The sequence below is a fragment of the Pseudorca crassidens genome, chromosome 18 (genome assembly GCF_039906515.1).
Source record: "Pseudorca crassidens isolate mPseCra1 chromosome 18, mPseCra1.hap1, whole genome shotgun sequence".
NCBI classification, from domain to species: domain Eukaryota; kingdom Metazoa; phylum Chordata; class Mammalia; order Artiodactyla; family Delphinidae; genus Pseudorca; species Pseudorca crassidens.
The window spans coordinates 11845431-11868359 of record NC_090313.1 but is presented as its reverse complement, the minus strand read 5'-3'; positions in this window follow the sequence as shown (position 1 = coordinate 11868359).

Here is a 22929-nt window from a genome sequence, read left to right as displayed (position 1 = left end):
CTGATAGGTATGTAGTGACATCTTTTTTTGTATTTATTTTATATAATTTATATTTTTGGCTGCATCGGGTCTTCATTGCAGTGCGCGGGCTTCTCTGTAGTTGTGGCGTGTGAGTTTTCTCTCTCTAATTGTGGCACGTGGGCTCCAGGGCATGTGGGTTCTGCAGTTATGCACAGGCTCCAGAGCACGTGGGCTCTGTAGTTTGCGGCACGCAGCCTCTCTTGTTGAGACGCATGAGCTCAGTAGTTGTGGCGCACGGGCTTAGTTGCCCCGCGGCATGTGGGATCTTAGTTCCCCGACCAGGGATCGAACCCGCATCCCCTGCATTGGAAGGCAGATTCTTTACCACTGGACCACCAGGGAAGTCCCTGTAGTGACATCTTATTGTGGTTTTAATTGGTATTTTCCCTACGGCTGCTGATAATGGATATCTTTTCATGTGCTTATTTGCCATCTTTGGTGAAATGTCTGTTCATGTCTGTTGCCCATTTGCGAATTGGATTGTTTTTTACTGTTGAGTTCAGCTCTCCTTTTTTATAACATGAATCTATGTCAGATTGCAGGGTGGAGATGGGGTGGGGTGGGGGGGAGTTCTGAAGTTAACCCAGTAATCCTGTTGGTCTTTGCTCATTTCCTGAATCTCTCAGCCAAGGATTATTAGCAAGTGGCGGGGGGGCCATTGCGTTTGAACCCTTATTTTCTGCTCTGAATGGGGTGACAGCTGCCTATAGGATGAGAGCCTTTCCTACCTGTATTCACAGCAGCTTAGAAGCAGGGATGAACATCTTTCCTCCAACCTGCTATCTGAGGGGACGAAATGAAGGAGGGGAGAAATTGTTTCATAGTGACCGGCTCCTTGATCTCCCTCTGTGACTGCCAGACCCAACAAGTCTTAAATCAGTGGCTCTCAAATTTCCACGTGCGTGTGAATCACCTGGAGATCTTAAGATGCAGATTCTGATTCAGCGGGCCTGGAATGGGTCCAGAGATTCTGCACATCTCACCAGCTCCAGGTGATGCCCATGTTTGAGTACTCAGGAAGGGCCTAAAGAGACCCTCCATCTCACAGAAGAGGAAACTGAAGCCCCAGTAAGTTAAGCAGTTTACCCCAAATCACAAAGTCCACAACCAGCTTCCTTCCCACCCCCATTACCACCTTCGCTGGCAGCATCCTGACATTCTTCTTAGGAAGCAGCCAGAAAACCCTGTCCTGGGATGCAGTTGAGTCAGTAAGTTAATGAAATTTCCTTCTAGGGATTTCTGCAGTTTTGGTTTGGTCTTAAGTGGTTTTTTGTCCACTAAGCAGATTCCAGGCTATGTCAATAAAAGTGCTCACCTATTCCATAAGCCCAATTTCATCAAACCAGCAGAGTAAAAACTTTCAGGGTTGGGACTTCCCTGGTGGACCAGTGGTTAAGGCTCCGCATTTGCAATTCAGGGGGCACAGGTTCTATCCCTGGTCGGGGAACTAAGATCCCACGTGCCACATGGTGCAGTCAAATAAAAAATAAATAAACAAAAAACTTTGAGTGTGTGTGAGAGTGATATGCTGGCAATCTGGTTCAACCCTGAACCAGCTGTTTAGGGCTGACTTATGTCCCCCCCACCAATCCATATGTTGAAGTTCTAACCCCCAGTACCTCAGAATGTGACTGTATTTGGACATAGGTCCTTTAAAGAGGTAATTAAGTTAAATGAGGTCATTAGGGTGGGCCCTAATCCAATATAACTGGTGTCCTTATAAGAACAGGATATGAGAACACAGACACACCTAGAGGGAAGACAGTCATTTAGAAGCCAAGGAGAGAGGCCTCAGGAGAAACCAAACCTGTCAACACCTTGATCTTGGACTTCTGGCCTCAAAACTGTAGGGTATTAATTTCTATTTTTTAAGCCACCCAGTTTGTGATATTTTGTTATGGCAGCCGTACAAAACTAATATACCAGCTAATAGGATGGGGAGCGAGGGGAGGTAGCAAGCATTCCTTGGCATGTGCTGCAGGAAAGTATGCTGGAGGGCAGCCATCTTTCAGCAGCAGGATGCCAGGTTGCAGATCCTAGTTTGTGAGAAGATGAGGGCAAGCCAAAGTGGAATTCCTAGTCTTCAAACTGCACACACTGCCCCAGTGAGAGAGCTTTTAAAACTTCTTCTGGCCAAGTAATTTAAAAAGAAGAGAAAAAATGCATAGCAGCATTATTCACATTAGCCAAAAGGCGGAAACAACCTAAATGATCACCAACAGATGAACAGATAAACAGAATGTGGTATATTCATACCATGGAATATTCAGTCTTAAAAAGGAAGGAAATTAAGACACATGCTACAACATGGACAGACCTTGAAGACACTATGTTCAGTGAAATAAGCCTGTCACAGAAGGACAAATATTGTATGATTTCATTAATATGAGGTACCTAGAGTAGTCAAATTCATAGAGACAGAAAGTAGGGTAGGACTTAACAGGGGTGGGAGTTATCGTTTAATGGCTACAGAGTTGGTGTTTGGGAAGATGAAAAAAATTTTAGGTATAGATAGTGATGATATTTATACAGTATTTTTAATGTATTTAACGCCACTAAACTGTACTCTTAAAAATGGTAGCTATCATGTTATATATTCTACCACAGTTTCACCAGTTTGGCATAAATCTAAAATTAAAAATTTTTTTTCTCAAAAAGGAAAGAAAAAAATACCCTTGAGGAGTTGTACTCAGTTTCAGCCTCTTAGTTAGGCAGAGGGTCTTGCTGGGAAAGGAAAAAGGAATTTTGGATCTTGGGGATGGAGGGGTGGGTTCAGACCCTGGTAGGGTCTCTAGAGAGGATATTTATGTAGCCTTGGGTCAGCAAGATGAGGAAAGTTAGGGTGTTAGGAGGTTAGAGAAAAGAGAATCGGAAAGGTCCAATGACAGACTTCACTGCTTTTGAATTTTTTCCCCAACATGTTACTTTCTCATCCCTCCCCAACACTGGCTTGATTTTCTCCATAGTTACTACGTCTATGTTGAAACTTTGAGACTCCAGGCATCCATGCCATCCTCACTTTACTCCTATTTACCTCTTTAACTGTTAAAGTGTAATATCCTGAAAGGTAAAATGTGACTCAGACAAATATAAACTGCTTGCATGTTAAAGATTTTAGTTAACTTATTAATTAGTGAAAGAACAAGTAAGAGGCTATAACCAGGTCAAATGAGATTGAGACTTACAGGGATTTATATTCTCTACTGGATAAGATTCTTCTGCGTTACTGTGAACAGGACTCATTGGCATTGCTAGAGACAGGAAACGTTTGCCTGACTATCCATTTTCTACAAGTTTACTTCTATCTCTACAGAAGTGTATACTAGTCCAATCAAAGACAGTCAGAGGTGCACACACCCTTATAGGATCTGGTACTCCTTTATGGTCAGGAGAAAACACCCCAGCATTTTATTGGAAGGATACTAATAATCTCTTTTGCCCATTTCCAAATCTTTAACAATTTTCCTAGCATATCTGTTTTGCAATGTGTAAGTGGGTCCATGAAAGTCTCCTTGAGTTTGCACCCAACTTTATGGGTCAAACCCCTGCAGGTCTGGTCCACGCGGTCTTTCCTGGGCTGAGCTAAAGTCATCCTATTAGCCGACCTCCTTCCAAGGCCACTTGAGCCCCACTTGAGCCCCCCTTGAGCCCCATCCAAATCCCTGGGGACCCACTATTACTTGGTGCCTGAGGAAAAACACAGACTCTCTGCCAACATTCCAGCATTTTCTGTGTCAGCATTTGCCACTTTGTCTTGTTTAATCTACTTGCAAAAACACTGAACGTGGTCCCAGCCTGAGCACCCACAGCTGTCCCTCAGGCTCTGCATCCATTGCCTCGGTTCCTAGTTGGGAAAACCAGTATCTGCTCCTTTAGTAAAATACTTTCTCACTCTTTCTGTGGCATAGGCAGATAACTGCTCACAATGGGGCAGAAAAAGGATTTAGCAAAATAAACATATTTAACAATATTTGAAAATTTATGCAGTTTAAGTGCCTATTATATGTTAGGCTTTATTACAAGAGCTTAGATAGATTTTTTTTTAAAGGATCAACCTTGCCCCAACTAATGGGGTAAATCCAGGAAAGCAGGTAATTGGCACACTAATGATCTGAGATGTGCCACGACTATATATGGCCTTCTGATGTGCCCATCTCGTAAAGGCTTGTCACTTTGCCCAGAGTCCCCATAGCCGTAAGCTCTTCAAGAGAACAGTCTGGGGGTTACCCCAAGTACCTATTTTTTGCACAGGAATGACTTGTTGGGACAAGCAATTGCCACATGGGCAGGGTCTTCCCAGTCTCAGCTTGGATATTTTTGTTCATAGTTGTATCAGTTAACATGCTTTTGGGAAAACCTGGGTTTTTTGTTTGTTTGTTTTTGATTTTAGATAAATTTGGCTGCGCCAGGCCTTAGTTGTGGCGTGTGGGATCTTTAGTTGCAACATGTGGGATCTAGTTCCCTGAGCAGGGATTGAACCCAGGCCCCCTGCATTAGGAGCGCAGAGTCTTAACCACTGGACTGCCAGGGAAATCCTGGGAAAACTTGGGTTTCATCAGGAAAGAGTAAAGGGTCCTGGGTAGATAATATGGGTTAATTGTGTCCTCCCAGAAAAGACATGTTGAAGTCCTACCCGCCCCCCTCCCCCTTCCCTCTACCTCAGAATGTGACCTTATTTAGAAATAGGGTCCTTGCAGATGGAATTAGTTAAGACGAGGACATACTGGCGTTAGGTGGGCCCTAATCCAGTATGACTGGTGTCTTCATAAGAGGAGGAGAGCGCCATGTGAGGGCAGAGACACACAGGGAGATGCCACGTGATGACTAAGAGCCACTGGGGTGATGATGTCTGCTGCGAGCCAGCGAATGCGGAGGATGGCCAGCAAATCTCGAGAAGATGGGAGAGGTGAGGAAAGACCCTCCCCTACATGTTTCAGAGGGGGTGTGGCCCTATTGACACCTTGATTTGGGCTTTGTTCTGTTTTGTTTTGGCTGTGCTGCACAGCTTGCAGGATCTTAGTTCCCCGACCAGGGATCGAACCTGGGCCCTCCTCAGTGGAAGCACGGAGTCCTAACCACTGGACCGCCAGGGAAGTCCCCCTGTTGTTTTAAGCCACCTGTTTTGTGTTAATTTGCTATGGCAACTCTAGGAAACTAAACGGTAGGCAACCAATAACTTCCCATATTCAGCAAGTAATGAAATGTGCTCTAAAGTGGGGACAGAATTGAAATTAAAATGTCCATCTGAGGGAGCTGTAGAGCCTTTGCTTCCTCGTTCCTATTTTGACCTCTAACCTGGATGATGGACAAATGATAGCTGTTTTCAAGGGGTGACTCTCTTAATCACCTTTCAAAGTGATTTTGCTTATTTTCAGTTTCTGTTCTATTGAAATGTGGATTCAGACCACGAATGCCTTTATCGCACTGAAGGCTTTTGACCTGAGGGTTTGGTTAAAAGTGCAGGATGCTGAGGGTGACAAACGCTGACTGACCCGCTAACCCACTGCGACTGTCCTAGTCAGGGCTGGGCACTGGGGCAGTGTGATTGATGACAGCTTTAATGAAGAGGGCTCACCCACGCTGCCTGCAGCTTTTGACAATGGGGTATTCCCAGGGGACAGGAATAGCTTTTTTGGTATTTTTTCAGGGGACAGGAAGCCACCAATCTGCTATTCTCTGGAAATCACTATCTGAACTGACAGCATAGACATTTCCTCAATCTGTCCAGTACTTCACGCCAAGCCTCTGAGGTATTCGATTTCCTTAGCCATTCACTTCTTCTTGAAACTCTGGTGGCTCTCAGTGTGGTTCCCCAGTCAGCAACAGCAGCATCACTTGAGAACTTGTTAGAACTGCATATTTTCAGGCCTGGACCCAGACCTGCTGGATCAGAAACTGCAGCGGGTGGGGAGGTACCCAGCAAGATGAGGTTGAACAAGCCATTGAGGTGATTCTGATGCTGTCTGAGAACCAGAGCTTGAATCTACTGGCATCTGCTCAGTGCCTTGTCTTAAGGCACTTACCTGCCTTTCTAGCTGCTTCTTTACTGTGTCCCGTCCTGGCTCATTCTTCCTTTATCCCCCTGCTAGTGTGTGTGTGCGTGTGCGTGCATGTGTGTGTGTGTATGCATTCATGCACATGTTCAGCAGACATCCAGGGAAGGGTCTCCTATGGTCAGTTTGGCAGATGGATCTAGACAAGCCTGAAGCTCTGTTGGGATGTTGTTAAGCCCCTTCAGGTTGTAAGGAGCAAAGACCCTTTCAGGTTTTTTTCAGGTGGCAGCACTTATTGTAAAGACCATGATCATAAGCATCTCCTACTACAGTCAGGGGGGAAAAAGCTATATAAAGCTATTTCTATGAGAGAGTGACAGAGACAGAATGAATGAGTGAAGTGAAGCAATGGGAAGTAGGAGAGACAGGAAGTCACCTCAGCATCTAGGCTCCCTGGAGTCATGGCACGTTCTTCACGACAAGCAGGAGCCCCCAGCCGCTCCAGCTGCCCAGCACGGGGTGTCCTTTGCTGCTGGCTCTATGGGAACTCCACTCCCGATAACGGGGCTTTGCTACATCTCTGCTGCTTCTGTGACTCTCTCTCCTTCTCTTCAATGCCACTGCCTACCCCTAGGCGTGATTGCCATGAGGGATCTGCAAATTGGCTTTTCTTGTTTTCTTTCAGTTCTGGCTGCGCATACCACGTTCCTGTCTGTCTCACACTAAAAGAGCCCACAGAGAGGGACTACCGGGTCTCCAGGGTCACGGTGTCAGTAGAGAGACCCCCAGCTTTGGGTGGAGGCTTGCTGTGGCCGGTCTCGAGGTATAGCTCTTGCTGGAGTGCCTGTCCCTGGCTGGTCAGCTGTGGCCAGGACACATGGAGGTGCAGGCAAGAAAGTGCTCGGTGTTGGGGGGTTCGCAAGGGGGTTGTAGGTGTGATAAGGTGCTCAGGTGACGTTAGACCCCTCGCTGGGTTAGAAGAGAGGTCTCGGAGGAAGATAGATCTAGAAGGCATGACCGAGTAAGTGGGTGGTAGTTAAGAGTCTCCTGTGTGGTAACATTGCCCAAGGAAGGTGCTGTAGAAGGGAGCCTAAGATCCACTGGGGAGGGGATGGTGGAGGGCCATTAACATACGGGAGCCAGCATTTGTTGAGCGCCTACTATTTGCCAGGCCCTATGCTTTGATGCTTTACATAAATTACCATATTTATTCTTTAAAATAATCTGTGACCTGCGTGTCAACATCATTATTCCCCAATTTACAGATGAGAAGGCTGACCAAGGCTCACAAAGATTACGATCACCAGACTTGTAACTGACAGAGCTGAGACTTCAAAGCAGTTTTGTCCAACTCCAACATGGTAGCTCTTGCTACCGTATAGAACCATATTGGCTTCGAAAGGAATGGTCTGAAACATGGTAGGTATCAGGGAGAAGGAATTAAGAGAGAAGAGGTCTGAAAGATGACTTTTGGACAGTTAGGAATTTATCAATGAAGTTTCTGATTGCAATGGATCAAGAAGACAAAGGAGACAGTGAAAGTCAGCTGTGAAGGGTGAGAAGCATGGAAAGGCTTGTGTTGTGCTGTTTCCTGCTTTACTGTGCGAAGGGTCCAGTTGGAAGAGAAACCACACCAGTAATTTGAACGGGGAAAATTTAGCATAGAGATGACTAAATTGCTAAGAGAGAATTAACTGTAAAGAGAACTCTAAAGACACAGGAATCACAGCTATAGGGAGAAATCACTACCTCTAGAGCAGAGGCAAATTATCCAAGGAAGACATACAGGTTAAGAACTCATTGGGGAGGGTATGATCGAGGCCACTGGATGGGGTAGCATTTTGCTGGGGTGCTTGGATCCCCCTGGCAAAGCAGTTAGGGTGCTGGTGAAATACCCTGGGAGGCCACTGCTGGAGTGACAGTGAAACTTCTCAGACTGTGTATGTCACTGGGTCTCCCGCTGGCCCCACTGGCTTTTACACTGTAGCAACAAGAAAAAAGACACTGAAACTAGGGGGAAAAAAGTCCCTTTCACCTGCAGTGTCCTTCCCGTCCCTGCTACTGATAAAACTTACCATTGGGACAGGAGGCAAAGGAGACATGTTTATAGGGTTCCAGCTCCTGTGTCACAGGGCAGGGCAAAGTAAGGTGGATTTGGAGCCCTGAGAGGCAATAAATCGATAGCTGGCACAAATGGGATATACTGCAATGGAAGAACCAGTGAAGTCACATATTTATCAAATGAAAGTTCATTCATATTAGAGCTCCAGTGGTAACACTCTATGGCGAGCTCTCAAACCATCTCTAGTCCTGTCCCTTCACTCAAGTTCCCCTCCAGTCTGGAAGCTGCCACCACTTTCTCTGATGAAAGTTCACACCCATATGTTTGGAATTCAGGTACCAGAATTTAGCTAATTCCACTAGTATCATCTGTATATGTAAGACCCTTCTCTTATTTTTTTCTTTATTTCCAAACCTCACTCCCATTCCCACTTTACTCCATCCTCCTGTAATATGTTTGGTGTATGTCCTTGAATATGTCCATATGTACATAATTCTGAAAAATACAGGCATATACTTATATATACATATATATATATATACACACACACATATACACACACACACATACACACATCCCTACATATATACATACATACAGTATTGGGCTATGGGTCTCATTCTCTTTTCATTTTTCTCTCCTCCACAGCATGACCTACCCATGCAGCTATACATACCTCTTGTTCATTACTAACTGCTGCATAGCCCCCAACAGATTGCACCCAGCACAGTTTGTCTGCCCTTCCCTTTGATGTTACTAGGTTGTCGCCAACAGCCTGCTCCCACAAACTGCTGGGATGAGCATCCTTATCTACCTCCTCTTATGGACCTGGGTAAACTTCTGAGTTGCACCCAGGCATGGGATTGCTGGGTCATGGGGTGTACACATAGGAATTTTACTGAGTTCTGCTGAGCTGCTCTCCGGAAGATAGCATAGTCTATGCTCCCATCTGCATTGCATGCTAATTTCCATCTCCCTACACCGTTCTCAGCAATTGCTATCATCTGACTTTCTAATTTTTCCTGTGTTGTGGGTGTAAAGGGGAATCTCGTTTTACATAATTTGCATTTCTCTAACCGTGAATCCTTTGTCAGTGTCTTGCCTCATCCTGTACCTGCTGCCTCCACACGTGTTCTGGGCTCATCACCTGACAGGCGGATTACTATACTATCTCTCCCCCATCTCATCCATCCTGTACACAGCCACACGTTAAACTCCCTAAAGTATAGGTTCTTAAAAAAAATTTTTAATGATTTTTATTTTGGTTAAAGGTGTGTATCAGTTTGTATTAGTACAATGATGCAGCACAGCAGAGCCTTCCAAAACTCAGGGGTGTAACACGATGGGTACTTATTAGTGGCAAGCGTTTATATGTCTGCTGAGGTTCAGCCAGTCTGGACTGGGGGCTCTGCTTTCTGCTGGGGCAGGTTTGTTTCTACTGCAGGTCTGTGGGGAAGCTCTGTTCCACGGGTCCTTCCTCCCCCTCCGCCTCTTCCTGGTGGGCTTTGCCAGGGTGTGCTCTTCTCACAATGATGCAGAAAGATGTGAGGCCTCACGAGGCCTAGAGCTGGAACTGATACACTGTCGTCATTGGCCAAGCGCAAAGTCAAGGGACAAGGAGAGATACTGTACCTACTCTGAGCCTATGGAAAGGTGTAAATGTAGAGAGGGGGGAGAACTGGAGTCAACCCAATCCACTGCACAGAGAGTCAAGTCTAGACTCTACTGCCTGGATTTCAAAGTCTTCCACTGTCTGGTCTCACTCCAACCATCCAACCCAAGCCTCTCCCTTTGGGCTATTCATCTGGGACACATGAGTTCATGGACCTTGGGAATCTTATAGAAACCAAACAAGACTGGGCAATTCCAGGCAGCAAACTATATTACAACTGCAGGCCAAACTTAGCCTGCCCCCTGCTTCTTTCCCACCACACACAAAAAAGGGGGGAATTTTATGGGCCCACTTGCTATTGGTAGGTTTTACAAAATAAACAGATGTTAAACAATTTTTCCTCTAGGAAATAAACTAAGCCAGAGATCTTCTTTATGATTTTTTTTTTTTTTTTTTAGTTCTTTGGGGAAAAAGAAATCTCAAGGAATTATTTTCTCAATAAACAGTAGCAACAGTTTATTTTTGTTGGATTGACTTAAATCCTCCCCCACTTTCTTTTTTTGGGTTGAGAAATTGACTACAGAAATGAGAAAGAGATCATTTTTTATTCTTTTTGTGTGTGTGGTTTCTCTGGCTGGAAAAGAAAAGCTCTGCATTCTTTCTGTATTCGGTGCACTTCAAAGTTATAAAAATTTAGATAAAGTACATCAAGGTTATGGTTGTTCTAGATTTCAGTCTATTTATAACTTCCTCATATTTCACATTTGTTTGACCTCAGGTTAAAGGAATGCTTTTGAAAAGAATAACGATTTGATCCTAGCAATGGATGTAGCAAAAATACTGGGGTCAATAAGTTAAATTAAAAGGCTTAAAATAAAAAAAGAAGAAGAAAAAGAAGAAGCAAAAACTAGATTTCGCAAACTTTAAGCTTAGGATTGCATGACAATAGGAGAATTTCCTAGCTGTGTTCCTATAAAAATTTTACAGTGTGAAAAATATTTTTCAAAGTTTACCAGAGTAAAAAAATTTGAATTAGAAAAAAGTAATTTTCGAATACTCTGAACTCATTTTCACAGCTTACATAGGGTCTCTCTCTGGATTTGTCTTTGGTATTTTTATATATGTATTTTGTTTGATTTTTTTTTCCACAAAAGTATGAGTATCTCCATGTGGGTTGGAGAGTTACCATATTAACTAAACTATATGTTTCAGTGATTTACTGAGAGGAAAAACACAAGTTTTAAAACAATCTATATGTGATGTTATTTTTAAGATATATGTGTATGTGTGTGTGTGTCTATCTATATAAGTTAATTTTCCATTTCTGGAGAGAGAAAAAGAGAGATACACACATACACGCACACACACAGAGAGAAAAATGCATAAGAACATGTCTATAAGGAAGCCATCGGAATATTAACAATTACCTTTGGGTGTTAACTTCCCTATGTCCCTATTGATTTATTTCCATAAGAAATAAGAACCTATTTCCATAGGTTTCAATTTGTCTATAATGAACATACACTGAATACTAAATGGGATTTTAAAAAGAGAGACAGAGAGACATTTAGCAGTTGGGCATTTTCAACTTCTGGAATCCTAAAACTCCTCTAATTTTGAGAAAACTAATGACAAAACCTTCAGAAGGGGCCTTGTTTGAAGGCTGGAAATCCTATGGCTAGCTGTATTGTTTCATTAAGCAGAAGATTAGAATGAAGAATATTACAGATGGGATCGGATGAGTTTGGATACCAACGATTACGTTCTTCACCAGGCAGGTCCTCATGGATCCCTAGACTAGTATGCAAAGTGCAGAAGTATAGGTGCCTCCCCCTCCAATAAAAAAGTATAGGTGCCCAGAGTTCCCTCGGGGTCTGGGCTAGTGTATCGGTTTCAGGTGCAGCTTACATAGGAGAATAGTCATAAGATCAAGGGTCAGGCAGATCTTGCTAAGTGAGATATTAACTTATGCTTAGAAAATTTTTCTTATGCAGCAACACTTTAAAAAAATAACCACATTCATTGAGATGTTATGGATAAGATTAAATACTAACAATATGCATAGGTTTAGAATTTGGCAGATGACATTTTACTTCTTATAAATCAAAAGGAATGACAGAGCTAATTTAAGTTAGTCTCTATTTGGGTTTCCAATTGTAGTTTGCTAAAATTTAGATATCTAAGAACATTTCACTGCAGAAATGATGATAGTTTATGAACAAGCCAATCCCAAAACTGGTTTTGAGAATCTCCAGTGTGTTAGCTACTGTACCTGTTGCAGGGAATACAGAGACAAATGAAGAGTTCAGCTTGTCACACCTACAAGTTCAAGACGTGCTTTGTCCTTTTGTTTTAAATAATTCTCAGAACAACAAATAAAAATGAGGAAGAGTGATTAGTGAATGTCAGCCACAAGAATAGGCTCTTTGGTTACATGGACCATTTTGACCTGGATCAAGGCCATTTATGCCATTGTGAGCTGGGGTGCAAAGGTTTAGTAAGTGGGGATTAGGAAACTGTTCAGAGCAGTTACATCACATAAAGTCCCAAATGCCCAGTTTATCAGGATGAATCCAAGTTTGGTTCCTGTTGCCAAAAGAAAAGAAAAAATAAAAAGCAACGCACATGTTACTTACAAGCAAACCTTAAAGCATACCATCTATTATCAGCAATAAACAGATTTGATTCTTTTGTAAACGAGACTGTCAGGGCCCAGGGGATTTGTCAGCGTCTGGATAATCCTCAAATCACCTGCCTGCCCTATCAGGGATATTAGGAGATTGTCAGTAATAAGGCTGGTTAGCAATCTTCTTGTCTGGTGCATTAAAGATTATTCCACCAAAGCCAGAGGGTCTTAACCAACCAGCTTTCATTGTATGTTTCAACGTTAGACATTTTATCAAGTCTCCTGTCCATAGAGGCTGTGAAAACTCTGTCAGCTGTGCAAGTCCCTGGGCCCTCACTCCGGGAAACAGGCTGGGACTTTGGGAGTTTTTAATCCAATATGGGATATGAAACAGACACAGAGCTCAGTGGCCACAAAGATGCTAAAATGCATATGGTATCCCACTGTCCACATACAAACACGGTGCAGGGAGCTCTGCATCAGGTTGAGTTAGGGACCCAGGTCTAGCTGGGTGAGACTGTGGTTTCTCTTTTCTTCTTTTTGCTTTATTGTTCATATGATTTAAATTTAGTGTTTTGAATAAATAATACATATACATGATTCAAAAGTTTTAAAATTGCAAAAGGGATACAGTGAAAACCTTTCCCTTCCCTTTCTCCATTTGCCTTGTTCCTGCCTTCTCCAACAGGTAACCCCTGTCATTAGCAGCATTATTTTATCCTTTCAGAGTTTTAAAATAATTGACTATAAGAAAATATGAAACTTTTTCTTTTTTTTTTTTTTTTGCGGTACGCGGGGCCTCTCACTGTTGTGGCCTCTCCCGTTGCAGAGCACAGGCTCCGGACGCGCAGGCTCAGCGGCCATGGCTCATGGGCCCAGCCGCTCCGCGGCACGTGAGATCTTCCTGGACCGGGGCACGAACCCGTGTCCCCTGCATCGGCAGGCGGACTCTCAACCACTGCGCCACCAGGGAAGCCCTATGAAACATATTTTTATTTTACTCTTCTTTTTACACAAAAGATAGAATATAATACAATTGTTCTGTGCCTTGTCTTTTTTCACTAGCAATGTCTTCTATTATACATAACAAAATAGTTTCTATATTAGTACATTATATTAGTAAAAAGAATAAGGAAATAAAATATTAAGGAAATAATTTATTTCCTTATTCTTTATATGGTTGCATACTTTTCTGTTGTTTCATGTACCATACTCTAAAAAATCGGTTCCCTGGTGATGAACATTTAGATTTTTTTCCCCAATATTTTGTGATAACAAACCATGATATAGGGAATAACCTTGCACATTAGTTCTTTCACGTTATTACTATATACTTTTTTTTTTTAACATCTTTACTGTTTACTTTTCATAGGGCTACCTGGTAGTGGGCAACACATGGGCCTCTCTCCCTGGCTCCATACGTTAATAACCAAAATTCCTAATAGATTCTTTTTTTTTTTAATTGAAGTATAGTTGGTTTACAATGTTGTGTTAGTTTCAGGTATACAGCAAAGTGATTCAGTTTTATATATATATATATATGTGTGTGTGTGTGTGTGTGTGTGTATATATATATATATATATTCTTTTTCAGATTCTTTTCCCTTATTGGTTATTGCAGAATATTGAGTATAGTTCCCTGTGCTATACAGTAGGTCCTTTTTGGTTATCTATTTTATATATAGTAGTGTGTATATGTTAATTCCAAACTCCTAATTTATCTCCCCACCATTCCCCTTTGGTAACCATACATTTGTTTTCTATGTCTGTGGGTCTGTTTCTGTTTTGTAAACAAGTTCATTTGTATCATTTTTTTAGATTCCACATATAAGCGATATCATGATATTTGGCTTTCTCTGTCTGGCTTACTTCACTTGGTATGATAATCTCTAGGTCCATCCATGCTGTGGCAAATGGCATTATTTCATTCTTTTTATGGCTGAGTAATATTCCATTGTACATATGTACCACACCTTCTTTATCCATTCCTCTGTCGACAGACATTTAGGTTGCTTCCATGTCTTGGCTGTTGTGAATAGTGCTGCAACAAACATAGGAGTGCATATATCTTTTCGAATTATAGTTTTCTCCGGATATCCCACTCCAGCAGTGGGATTGCTGGACCTAAAAGACTCTTATAGTAGGCAAATATCTCTTTTATTTCCTCAATGCGTAATTTGTGAAGAGACAGGCAAGGGATCATTTTGAAGCCTGGCTGTAACTCCTGTGCCACCTGCATTCTCACTCTTATCTTCGTGTGACTCCTTCATTTCCTCCCATCACTCAAAACTAACAACCTGGGACTGCTTGCTTTTTTTTTTTTTTTCTTAATCTCATCATTTTCAGCTGCATTTGAATTGCTATCATTTGTTTTTTCTCAGAGGTAGGGCAAAGTGGTGCTGAAGGATTTCTTACATCTTCTTAGCATGTCAACTTCCCAGCCATTCACTCAACAAATATTTATCTAGCATCTACTGTGTCTCAGGCATCATTTTAGGCATTGAAAATACAGTAGCAAACAAAGTAAACTCAGTTCCCACCCTCATGGGGCTTACATTCTAATGGAAAGCAGCACACCATAAATAAATGAATGGCAGACAATAAGCAAATAAGTGTATAATGTGACTTCAGGCAGTGGTAAGTGCTTGGTGTCTCTTTAATCAGTTCAGGGGTGGAGAGTCCTTTTCAAATGACATACAGAGAAAGGATTCCAATTCTGGCTTGAAAAATTACTTAAGCTGCTCTCTTTAGAAACTTTCAGTCAAGGAGGTTCTGGCCAGAGCAAAAGTTTGTTGATTCTGTCTGACACTAACAGAGACATTTGTGGTCATTTGAACCAACAGTGTCACTTTGGACTTGGAATTGGCGTTAAAAGCACTCTTTAAGAGCCAGTTTGTCTGTGGAGGTGTGCTTGGGAAGGTTTTCTTTTTACTAGGTGTGTTACCGAAAGTGGGGTCTGGCTGCTCGCCACTCAAAAGCCAATAAAGAGGCAATGTTGGTGGAAAGGAAAGTTTGCTTTATTTCAGAGGCCGGCAACGGGGGCGAGGGGAGGTGTGGACACCTGTCCAAAGGCCGACTCCCCTTCACTGACAGCCAGTGGACAAGAGCTTTTATAGATGGAGGGAGGAGGCTACATGTAGAAACAGCACAGTCAGCTCTGACGGTCTTCTTGAAATTGGTCATGTGGTGGTCTGACTGGCGTCATCTTGATTGTTTTAAGTACAGTTAGTCTTCCTTTCCGGGGGTCAGTTTTTTCCCATTTCCTTGAGGCCAGTTCTCGGAATTGTAGCAGCTTATGTCATGGCTACAGTCTGGTCGTCATGTAGTTAACTTCTTCCACCTGGTGAGGGTTTCGGTATCTATAAAACAGGTCCTTGACTATGCTAATGACTAAACTATTATTATTCAGTTTTGTTGAACTGTTTTCCTTTGTTTCTGCGTTTCCTCACTTCTCTGATTAAACTTATTTGGCTAAAGTTTTTCCATAGACAAAGGTAGGTGGAGGACGTGAGGGGGAAGGACCACAGGGTCCTGCTCCGTTTCAAGTATATTTATTTCTTGTTGCTGCTGTATTAAATGACCACAACCTTGGTGGCTTAAAACAACACAGCTTTATTATCTTAGGGTTCTGGAGGTCACAAGTCCAAAATAGCTCTCATGGGGTTAAAATCAAGGTGGCGGCAAGGCTGTGTCCCTCCTGGAGGCCGGAGGGGAGAAGCCGTTTCCTCGCCGTCTCCAGCTTCTAGAGGCTGCTTACATTCCTTGCCTTGTGGCCTCTCATCACTCTGACCTTGAGTCCGTGTCACATCTTGTTCTGACTCTGATCCTCTTGCTTCCCTGTCCCAAGGACCCTGTGATTACATTGGGCCCACCTACATAATCCAGGATAATCTCCCCATCTCAAGATCCTTATTTCATCAAAACTGCAAAATAACATATTCACAGGTTCTGGAAATTAGCATGCAGACATCTTCTGGGCTATTATTCAGCCCACCATGTAGGCAATTAAGAAACAGCAACTGAAGATAACTTTTAACATATCAAGTAAATTAAAATAACAGGGAAAGTTATGTAAAGCAGCAGCCCCCAACCTTTTTGGCACCAAGGACTGGTTTCGTGGAAGACAATTTTTCCACGGATGGGGGGATGGTTTGGGGATGATTCAAGCGCATTACATTTATTGTGCACTTTATTTCTATCATTATTATGTTGTACTATATAATGAAATAATTATACAACTCACCAGAATGCGACAGGAGGCGGAGCTCAGGTGGTAATGCAAGTGATGGAGAGCGGCTATAAATACAGATGAAGCTTCGTTTGCTGGCCCGCTGCTCACCTCCTGCTGTGCAGCCCAGTTCCTAACAGGCCATAGACCGCTGCAGGTCTGTGGCCCAGGGGTTGCAGACTCCCTGATGTAAAGGATAATCTTGGCAGAGGATGCCTCAAGATTCAACACTTTGAGTTGGACAAATTAATTCTAAACATCTGCCCTGTGCCAGGATATGTTCCAGGGGCTTGGGATACACCAGTGAACAAAACAGGCAAAAATCCCTGTTCTCATAGGGCTTACATTCAACAAAGACATTACAAATAAGCCTATTATCTAGTAATTTAGAAATGGATAAGTGCTTTGTAAAAAAGAAAGTGGATCAGGGGAAGGGTCGGGAGAGTCCCGAGAGAGTGTGTGGGAAGCAGGGGGAAACCTGCCTATGCCACTAGGGGGCACTGCAGCACAGTTTTGGAGGCTGAGATTAGAAAAGGATCTTATACAATCAGCATTTGAGAGCCAGAAGGAATTTTAGAGGTCAGCTAGTCTAACTTCCTCAGTTTATAAAGAGAAAGCTAAGGCTCAGAAGGTCCACAATGTGGTCTCTAGTTATTTTGCATTTGGCCTAAATTTGAGAGACAGTCTCCTGTCTCTCCAAGAAAGCCAGACATAGTCATCACCTTATCAAAGGCAGCGCCTGCCAGGAGGTAAGGCTGGGAGGGTTTTGTATCAGAGCAGCAGGAGGGATGGATGATTTCAGAGTGTAGTTCCATCTATGCCACTGTTGAAAAATTATTCCACAGAACCTCTAATATTCCTCTTTCTAAGCGCAACATTCTGAAGTCTTGAATCAGTGACACTGGCCCTCCAGCCTTTGAGACGCAACTTTGGCGAAAATAACCTACATCAGCCAGACACCAAAAGGAAGGGGAAAATGAATTATGATAAAGAGGCTTTGGTGTTTGTAACAAAAGAATAATGCAGCTTCATTTTCCTAACTTATGGCTTTAAATGGTTATTTAAGCTCGAAATGGTTATAGTAAACCATGGTTTGATCAGATATTTTTATCCACTATCTCCTTGGGTGTGACTGTTTCCCAAAACTGTAGTTGTAGTTGAGCCAGTACAAAACCTCAATATTTCGACGATTAACGGTGAGAGTTATTCGAGTTTCATGACATAACACCACGTGGTAACAATGTAACGTGTTTCCACTCAGGAGATGTGTATATTGTAGGGCGACATTGGTTGAGACTTGGGCATTCCTGTGGTTTACAATCTGGAGCAGTGTTCTCTCTGCTTTCTCTGCTTTTCTCCTAACACTTTCAGGCTCACTTTCCACGTCCTGGGAGCTATCCCGTCTCTGCAGAGCCTGCTGGTTTCCCTGACCCTCTCACATAGAGGGAATTGCAGCATCCTTTCTATTTCCATATCCCTTTTCTCCATATCACCAGCAGACCTCAGAACCCACCCATTTTTCCCACTTACACCTGTCTACCTCTTTCATGGATAGCTTCTTTTCAAAATGTCCTTTTTAAAAAATTAAAAACAGAACTACATATGATCCAGCAATTCCACTCCTGTTTGCATTTTCTTATGCAAAGAAAATGAAAACCCTAATTAGAAAAGATATATGCAACCCAATGTTCATAGCAGCATTATTCACAATAGCTAAGATATGGACACAACCTCAGCGTCCATCAACAGGTGAATGGATAAAGATGTGGTATATACATACAATGGAATATTACTCAGCTATAAAAAAAAAGAATAAAAAATTGCCTTTTGCAACAACATGGATGGACCTGGAGGGTATTATGCTTAGTGAAGTAAGACAGAGAAAGACAAGTAAATACTGGATGTTTTCGTTTATATGTGGAATCTAAAAAATAAAACATGAATGAATATAAGAAAACGGAAACAGACTCATGGATACAGAGAACAAACTAGTGGTTACCAATGGGGAGAGGGAAGGGGGGAGGGGCAAGATAAAGAAAGGGGATTATGAGGTATAAACTACTAGGTATAAAATAAATAACATACAAGGATGTAATGTATGGCACAGGGAATATAACCAATATTTTATAATAACTTTAAATGGAGTGTAATATATAAAAATATTGAATTACTATGTTATACACTTGAAACTAACAATATTATAAATCAACTATACTTCCGTTTGAAGATAAATAAAGATAAAAATAAATAAAATCTTTTTTCTTATTTGGTAAAATATGAACATCATAAAATTCACCATTTTAACCATATTAAGTGTGCAGCTCAGTGGCATTAAGTACATTCACACTGTTGTGCAACCATCACCACCATCCATTCCCAGAACTGTTTTCATCTTTCAAAACTGAACTCTGTACCCATTAGACACTAACTCTCTATTTCCCCTCCCTCCAGCCCCTGGCAACCCCCATTCTCCTTTATGTCTCTATGAATTTGACTAGGAAACTCATATAAGTGAAATTGTACAGCATCTGTCCTTTTGTGACTTGCTTATTTCACTTAGCATGATGTCCTCAAGGTCCATCCATGTTGTAGCACGTGACTGAATTTCATTCAGATTAGCTTCTTGAGGTCAGGAATCATGTCGATAAATGTTTGAGTTGAAAAAAATGGGTGGATATCAACGTAATGAGATCTGTAGATAATCTCAAAAGAGAGGAAGTTAACACTGACTGCCCCATGTCAGCAGGGTGAGCACACGTGACCTGCTGCTTCACCTCCACCTTCCAGAGCTCGTGCAAATGTCTCTTGTGAATGACCCCAACCCGGTACCACACAGGCAAGGAAATTATGGGAGAAGTGGTCCTAGCCGAGCTGGGCCGACACTGCGAAAGCCACCACAATGTTATTAGAGTGTATTCCAGACAGGAGAGAGCTTCCATGTTGGCCAGATACAGATAAGAACCAAACTCTCTCTTTACAATTTTACATTTCTGTTAACTGGAAGAATTTTCCACAGATGGTCTCTGGCTCCATGCCTTTCAAACTTTGTTTCTCTGCTACTACTCACACTTCTGGTGCCAGGTGCCCCAGGGGCACATCCTCTGACCTTTGCATCTTTATGCTGGTGAGTCAGCACAGCGGATAGCAGAATTTCTGAAAGCCATTCCTAAACTAGGACTGCTGGTAATAACCAAACATGGAAATGATTGCAAATCACATAAACGTATTCTATTAAATCTAAACCAAATATATCCCAGCTCATCTTCTCCTTGGCCGGACTCCCAAAATACCTGCAGCCACTCCAACGGCACCCAACACAAAGGAAGTCCAAGAGAGGAACAGTTGAAGTAGACGAAGAAAGTGTCTTAACCAATGGTAGTTAAAATATTTTACTTTGGTACAGTTTACAAAAAAAAAAATGCCCTTGTGAACACATTGGTGGGGACTTGGAGGGGACCAGTGCAACTCAGTGGCCCTGAGGCTTAACTGGCTTTGGGTAAATTTGCATCTTGCTCTTTCTATGCAATGTATTATTTGAATTGATTTTTAATTTTTTTTAATAAATGTATTTATTTATTTTTATGCGGTACACGGGCCTCTCACTGTTGTGGCGTCTCCTGTTGCAGAGCACAGGCTCCAGACGCGCAGGTTCAGTGGCCATGGCTCACGGGCCGAGCCGCTCCGCGGCATGTGGGATCTTCCCGGACCAGGGCACGAACCCGTGTCCCCTGCATCAGCAGGCGGACTCTCAACCACTGCGCCACCAGGGAAGCCCATAAATTTATTTTATTTATTTTACTTTTGGCTGCGTTGGGTTGTTGCTGCGTGCAGGCTTTCTCTAGTTGTGGCGAGCAGGGGCTACTCTTCATTGCGCTGCGCAGGCTTCTCATTGTGGTGGCTTCTCTTTGTTGTGGAGCACGGGCTCTAGGCACGCAGGCTTCATTAGTTGTGGCACACGGGCTCAGTAGTTGTGGCTCACAGGCTGTAGAGCGCAGGCTCAGTAGTTGTGGTGCATGGGCTTAGTTGCTCTGTGGCATGTGGGATCTTCCTGGACCAGGGCTTGAACCTGTGTCCTCTGCATTGGCAGGCGGATTCTTTTTTTTTTTTTTTTTTAAACATCCTTATTGGAGTATAATTGCTTTACAATGGTGTGTTAGTTTCTGCTTTATAACAAAGTGAATCAGTTATACATATACATATATCCCCATATCTCTTCCCTCTTGCGTCTTCCTCCCTCCCACCCTCCCTTTCCCACCCCTCTAGGTGGTCACAAAGCACCGAGCTGATCTCCCTGTGCTATGCGGCTGCTTCTCACTAGCTGTTGGTTTTACATTTGGTAGTGTATATATGTCCATGCCACATTCTCACTTTGTCCCAGCTTACCCTTCCCCCTCCCCATGTCTTCAAGTCCATTCTCTACGTCTGTGTCTTTATTCCTGTCCTGCCCCTAGGTTCTTCATGACCTTTTTTTCTTTTTTTTAGATTCCATATATATGTGTTAGCATATGGTATTTGTTTTTCTCTTTCTGACTTACTTCACTCTGTATGACAGACTCCAGGTCCATCCACCTCACTACAAATAACTCAACTTCATTTCTTTTTATGGCTGAGTAAAATTCCATTGTATATATGTGCCACATCTTTATCCATTCATCTGTCGATGGACACTTAGGTTGCTTCCATGTCCTGGAAGGCGGATTCTTAGCCACTGTGCCACTGCGGAAGCCCAAAAAATAAAAATAAATAAATAAAAGTAAACCTTTAAAAAAACCCCACAAAACCACAGCAGTCCTGGTGAGAATGGGCACAGCTACAATTTCTTCAAGCAGAATCTGAAAGATATTGGATCATTTAGCAAATAAGTCATTGGAGGTTGTATTTTACCTAAAAAGCCATAAGGACCAGGGCATTTTTAGTAAGGATAACAACTCATATGTCAGTTCTCAGAATTATAATGAGGCTAGAGGAACATTTTCATCTTATATTTATTAAGTACCTACAGGTTACAAGTCATTGAGCCAGGTGCTGTGGGCACACAGCAATGACAAGATATACCGGGTCCCTGCTCTCAAAGAGCTCACATTCTATTCCTGTAGATGGCGTTTCTAGACCAGAGCACTAGCAGCCCTTCTATGAGTGGGATTGCCCAAACGTCCCTAGCTCTGCACCCTAAATGACAATAATGCACTCTGAAAGCCACCTGATTATGGGCAGTAGTTCCTTCCCACCTTGAGAACCACCAGGGGAAAGGCAACAATAAGAAAGTAAATTCCCAAATTGATAAACGTTGTGATGAGGGCTGTGACGGAAATGATCAGGTTGCTGTGCCAGTGAAATAGACCAGGGGGATGCTCTAGTTTGGGTTGTCAGCTCAGGCTCTTTGAGCAGGTGGTAGATAGGGTAAATGTCCAGGAGGATGCGACAGTATAGCCATAAGCGTTCTGGGGATAGGAAACAGCATGTGCAAAGGCCCTGAAGTGGGAGGGGGCTTATCGCACTAAAAAGACAACAAAAACCAAAAAAACCCACAGAAAGAAGATGGGTAGGGCTGAAATAAGGTTGAAGGGACAGGCAGGGGCCAGATAGAGTAAGGACTTCAGGGTCATGGTGAAGAACTGGGGTTTTATTCTAAATGCTTCTGTCAAAAGTTCATAAATAACAGAAGTAAACCCAGTGAATCCCCAAAGTAGTAATTGGTAAAAGTTTATTGTGCCCACATCAAAAAGACATTCTGCAAACTGGGAGCACTCAAACAAAAACGTGGAATGAGGCTCAGGGATATATTGTTATAAAGCAGCTTATTTAGTGAGAAAGTAGTGACTGTTTATTCTTCACAGTGATTGGTTACAATACTAGAGTTTTCTTCAATATAGGGAATTTGTCAGTGGTTACCTTGGGAAATAGTTCAAGTTTTTGCTTATGATTTCCAGAGGCATAAGCAAGAAATGACCTAGGTCAAGTTGTCTTGCAAAATAAGCTAAATTAGGCTTTGCTTGTATGATGAAACAGATTTTGTCTGCTCAGGGAATTTTCAAGGTTGTTCTTCATTTGTTTTTCATTTTTTTTGTTTGTTTTTGTTTTTCATTTTAACACTTCTCATTGGAAGTCACCAAAGATTTTTAAGAAAGGAATTGGTGTGATGATAATAATAATGAGAAGTAATTAACATTACTGAGCGTGTGTTCTGGGCCAGAAGAGGTTTTAAGCTCTCAGTATATTAACGCAACATATCCTTATAATAACCCTATGAGTACTATTTATATTCCCATCTTACAGGAGGAAACTTCAGCAGAGAGAGCTTAAGTCATTTGTCCAAAGTCACACAGCTGGTAAGCTGTTTTAATACCTTAGCATTCTCCTGACTGTGAAGCCCGAGTTTTGACAGAC